Source organism: Pan paniscus, chromosome 5 (genome assembly GCF_029289425.2).
Source record: "Pan paniscus chromosome 5, NHGRI_mPanPan1-v2.0_pri, whole genome shotgun sequence".
Classification (NCBI taxonomy): domain Eukaryota; kingdom Metazoa; phylum Chordata; class Mammalia; order Primates; family Hominidae; genus Pan; species Pan paniscus.
Genome location: NC_073254.2, coordinates 150,790,245 through 150,796,435, shown reverse-complemented (window position 1 = coordinate 150,796,435; position 6,191 = coordinate 150,790,245).

Genomic DNA, 6,191 nt, shown 5'->3' with positions numbered 1-6,191 from the left:
CCACAGAAATACTGTGCATAGTCCTCTGCACACTTCCCTAGCACAGGACTATGTCTATTTCTAAAATCTCCAACATTTCATAATAAGATGAATGCAGTAATTATTATATGAAGAAATACAGTGTGGACAATGTTGACTTATAATGAAGTTTGTTATCTATTTCCTGGATAAGTGATTTATTTTATAATTTTATTTTAATCTTAAGTATATGCTATGGCCACAACTTAGAGCAATTTGCACTGTTGTTTCCAGGTCATCAGGTACATGTTAATGATGCTCTAGAGCAGATATCTGGAAATACTAATATCTCACTTACACTTTAAAATGAACTGAAGAAACTACTGCACAGTCCACCAATTCCACTGCTGGGTATATAGCCAAATAAAGGAAATCAGTATATCAAAGAGATATCTGCACTCCCATATTTACTGCAGCACTATTCATAATAGCTAAGACATCAAATCAACCCAAGTATCCAGCAGTAGACGAACTGATAAAAAAAAATGTAGTATACATACTCAATGGAATATTGAGCCACAAAAAATAATGAAATCCTGTTATTTGCAGCAACATGGATGGAACTGGAGGTCATTATGTTTAGTAAAATAAGCCAGGCATTGAAATACAAATATCACATTATTACTCTTATGTGGGAGCAAAAAAAGTAGATCTCCTAGAGATAAAGAGTAGAATGATGATTATCAGAGGCTGGGAAGGGAAGTAGGGGGATGAAAATAAGTAGGTTAATGAGTAGAGACATACAATTATGTTGAGGAGATAAGTTATAGTATTCAATAGTACAGTAGGGAAATTACAGTTAACAATAATTTATTGTATATTTCAAAATAGCTAGAAGAAAAAATTTGTCATGATCCCAACACAAAGAAAAGATAAATATTTGAGGTGATGGATATTTCAATTACCACAATTTTATCATTATACATTGTATAGATGTATCAAAATATCCCATATACCCCTAAAATATGTACAACTATGATCTATCAATTAAACATGTAAAAAAAGAAAACTACACTGAGGTGGGAGGATTGCCTGAGGCCAGGAATTCAATACCAGCCTAAGCAACATGGTGAAACCCCATCTCTACCAAAAAAAAAAAAAAAAAAAAAAAAAAAAAAATTAGCCAAGTGTGCTGTGCACCTGTGGTCCCAGCACAGGAGGCTGAGGTGGGAGGATGGCTTGAACCTGGGAGGCAGAGGTTGCAGTGAAGCGAGACCATGCCACGGCCCTCCAGCCTGGGTGACATACAAAGACCTGTTTCAAAAAAAAAGAAAAAAAGAAAATTACAATAAAAATGAACTGAAGGAAATAATCTTTAATATGAGCATGGAAAAACTGCTTAACAAATTAATGAATTTGGATATTATAATTTTTTTTCTAGGAACACTGGAAGAGAGTAAATGGAGGCTTCCTTACCATCTAATTGAAAGTAGCTCTTAGTGACATTCTTTCACATTATCCTGTTTTGTTTTCTTACTGTGCTCACTACTATATTATACTTTCTTTTTAGTGTATTTTGTCTCTTTACTAAAATGTAAAGTTCCACAAGGGACTATATTAGTTTCCTATAGCTTATGTAACAAATTACCACAAACTTGGTGGCTTAAAGCAACAGGAATTTATTGTCTCACAGTTTTAGAGGCCAGGAGTCCAAAATCAAATGCTGGCAGTGCCCTGTTTCTTCTGAGAGCTCTTAGGGAGAATCCTTCCTGTCTCTTCCAGCTTGTGGTGGCTGCTGGCCATCCTTGGCATTGCATGGCCCATAGGCTTGTCACCCTCATCCCTGCTTCTGTCTTTGCATGGACTTCTCCCCCATGTCTGTTTCTGTTTCTTCTTCTTTCATAAAGACTTGTCATTGAATTTAAGACTCATTGAATTTGAATCCCTCAACTCCAGCTCTTTCCTTGCGCTACTGCTCTGGTTCCAAAGGGGGAGAGCTGCTAAGAAAATAAAAACATTTTCAGGTGTCAATGGTAGATTGTTACTGGGGAGAGTTAATAATTGCATGTATTAAGTGTCATACAAAGAGAAAAAGGGAAAACACATACATAGAAGTATAGGGTCTGGGTTGCCTTCTCTACAGCTGACACTAATCTGTGCTGGGCTTGTATGAGGCACAGTAGGTCCTCAGAGACATGGAAAGTGGCTTCTGTGCTGAGGCGGCTTCCCCTCTAGTTCCAAGACCAACATATGTAAAACAACCTGAAATACTATCAGTCTGTACATAATTAAGTGCTGTGTTGTGTCACAGAGCCTGAGTGCTGGAGAATTTAAAGAAAAGATTGTATTGAGGCCAGTAACTGGCAGAAAATATAAGGCTTTAGATGGTCCTGGAAGGATGGTTAAGGTACAGCTATGTGAAAACTTCCTAAGGAGGGAAGACCATGAGAGAAGACACAAAGATGGTTCTATGCACTGCACCGTTGTGGAGTTGCAAGGAAACAGGTCAATATAGAGGCAGAGTGTGTGATGGGAAATCAGGATAGATACGTGTATCAGTCTGTTCTCACACTGCTATAAAGATACTACCTGAGACTGGGTAATTTATAAAGAAGGGAGGTTTAATTGACTCACAGTTCCTTGTGGCTGGGGAGGCCTCAGGAAACTTACAATCATGGCTGAAGGTGAAGGGGAAGCAGGTATGTCTTACATGGTGGCAGGAGAGAGAGAGGGGAAGTGCCACACTTAAAAGCCATCAGCTCTCATGATAACGCACTCACTGTCATGAGAACAGCATGGGGGAAACTGCCCCCATGATCCAATCACCTCCCACCAGGTGCCTCCCTTGACACATGGGGATTTCAATGTGAGATGAAATTTGGGTGGAGACACAGAGCCAAACCATATCAATATGTGAGGTAAAGGGAAAAGACAGAAGATTCGTTTTTAATCACCGGTTTTCTTTCTAGATAAAGATGGTCAGAATTCATTTTCTTGCCTCACCTTATTCCTTCATCTCTTAATATGTTTTCTCTGACAATGAATAGCTGAGAAAAAAAGAATTGTCTTCATTTGTCCTAAACAGAGAAACCCTACCATTTAGCCTTTTAAAAAAAATGCTATGACCACTGAGCAATTCTCATGTTATCTTTTCTAGCATTTTGCCCTCTAAATAACCTCATAGGTCGCATTCTGTTTTTTAATCTTATGAATTTTTCCATTTCTCTTGTGATTTTTTCTCTCTCAAATGTCCATTTTATTAAAGGTATTCGCGTAACAATTCCTGTTTCTTGTCAGATTAGATTTAGTTTCTTGAAAGTACTTGGCTACAATTCAATTCTAGTTCTGAAAATTTTTACAAGGCTTTAATGTTTCTTAAAATGGATTTCACTATAGTTTGTTGCTTACTCCGTTGCATCATATTTGAATAAAAACTCTTTATTGTATTTCCAGATCTTAAAACATCACTGGCATTAGTTTCATGGTAGCTCTCTTCATATAGTGCCTTGGAAGCTAAATTTTGCAATTACCTAGTAATTATTTAAGCATTGGAGCATTGGAGCCAAAGAACAGTTCAAAGGAATTAACTGAACAAGTGCCAAATCTTTGGATTGATTTGTTATTTCAGCTTCCTTAAACTTCCAAAAGAGTCTCACATGCAAATGTCTTAAGAATTATTAATACAAGAACAAAAGTATAAGAGCCAATTGATAAAATGTTTGGGAAATGATTGTATCTAAAATTTAGACTAAGGATGTTGTTAAAATTGATTGCAAAATGGCTAGCCAAGGCAAAATATGACGAAATAAAAAATACACCTTTTATCTAATAAAAGGGGAAACAAACCAAAAAAATCCCTTCAACCAGGAGAGAGGGATTTTTGGTCTGGCACTAATTTATTGCCTAAGTCATGGACCATTGAGGATTTTGGATGATATATTAATAATTTCTTAAAAGATGCAAAAATACTCTTTATTTGACCATTTATTATGCCACTGATCAATTAAAAACCAACGATATGAAATTTCACAATGAATTTTTTTTTTTTTTTGAGGCCGAGTCTTTTTCTGTCACCCAGGCTGGAGTGCAGTGGTGCAATCTTGGCTCACTGCAACCTCCACCTCCCTAGTTCAAGTGATTCTCTCCTGCCTCAGCCTCCTGAGTAGCTGGAATTGCAGGTGCCCACCACAACGCCTGGCTAATTTTTTTATTTTTAGTACAGGCAGGGTTTTGCTATGTTGGCCGGGCTGGTCTTGAACTCCTGGGCTCAAGGGATCCACCTGTCTCAGCCTCCCAAAGTGCTGGGATTATAGGTGTGAGCCACTGCACTCAGCCCCACAATGAATATTTTTATATTGAGAGAGAAGGGGACTAACATTTAATAAAATTTTTAGCAGACAGTGCTAATTACTAACAAATGTCCATTTTTCCTTTTTTTGTAAAAGAACCCAGGGCAGCGTGCCCAGCTAAAAACTAGATTTTCAGCTAGATCTGTATACTTCGCAATTAGATATTGTATTAGGCCATTCTTGCATTGCTATAAAGAAATACCTGAGACTGGATAATTTATAAAGAAAAGAGGTTTAATTGGCTCACGGTTCTGCAGGCTGTACAAACATGGTGCCGGTATCTGCTTAGATTTTGGGGAGACCTCAGGGAGTTTTTACTCATGGTGGAGGGTGGATGGGGAGAAGGCACTTCACATGGGGAAAGGAGAGCTAGAGAGAGGTGTTGGGGAAGAGGTACCACACACTTAACCAGATCGGAGGAGAATTCATTCACTATTGTGAGAGCAGCACCAAGCCATGAGGGATCTGCCTCATGACCCAATCACCTTGCCCTAGGCCTCACCTCCAACACTGGGGATTACATTTCAATAAATGATTTAGAGGAGACACATATCCCAACTATATCAGATATGATCATGTGACTAAGTTCCGATCAGTGAGTCGTAAGTGAAAGTTACTTCCTTTTAGAAGGAAGGCATGCATTCTTCCTTCCTGTGCCCAGCAGCCATCTTGGCCCTGAGGTGACTTTGAAGGTGGAAGAAAAGGGACCTCTGGGTCTCTAACGACTTCTTCAGTTGTCTTGCCTGCCTGGACTGCCTACCTCTGGACTTCTTCTCTGTAAGAGAACAAACCCTTGTGTGGATTTATAAATAAACCCACTGGAGTTGGGTCTCTTGCTAGCAGTGAAATTAAGTTACTAACAGATACACATGCTCATATAGTGCCAGCTGCTTTTCAAATGTTGTCTCTTAAGTTGTGTCCACTTTCCTTGGAATCATATATGACTGATCTAGAGCATTGAAGGAACTGGCTAAGGTCATAAGACTATTTAGAAGAGAGAGGATTTGAATATAACCCAGAGCAGTGTCAATTCAGACTCTGAAGGTTTCTACCACACTTGTGGTCTGACCTGACAGCTTGCTACAGGGTGGCGCTTAGAGGATATGGTATCTCTTTCAAGTTTTTCCTTTTGATTCTCAGTTGCCAGTGCATTTTTTTTGTTTGTCATTGCTAAGGTGAAGCATGGAAAGAGCTCTTTGGGTACAATCAAAATTTAAAGGTAGACTACCATGTCTACCTTGTCATACTCCCAACACATGGAACCCATGTGTTGGGAATATGACAATCAAAAGAGAAACTCTCAAAAGGAAGAGGACATTGAGGGTGATGGCATCAGGACTCCATGTATTAGCACTTTTTTTTTTTTACTTTGAGACAGGGTCTCTCTCTGTCACCCAGGCTGGAGTGCAATGACACTCAGGTCTCACTGCAGCCTCGACCAGGAGAGCTCAAGCCATCCTCCCACCTTAGTACTCCTGAGTAGTTGGACTACAGGCAAGCATCGCCATGCCTGGCTAACGTATTTTTAAAATTCTTTTTAGAAATGGGGTCTCCTTTTGTTGCCCAGGTTGATCTTGAACTCTTGGGCTCGAGCAATCCTTGGCCTCCCAAAGTGCTGAGATTACAGGTATGAGCCACTGCGCTTGGCCTATGAGCACCTCTCTTAAGCACTACAGTAAGCCCTGGAGGTTCTACATTCTATTTTGCTAAGCAAGGTGGTATTGCTTACATATGTGCTTCCTCCTCACCTCTGAGAAATTGTATTCCCTGGCTGGCTGATTTATACGAAGGCAGAAAGTTAAAAAGAGGAATGGTAGCTCAAAAGTTGACTGTAAGAGAACTGCTTTCTAAAGTCCATGACTATACTGAAAGAATAATGCTACA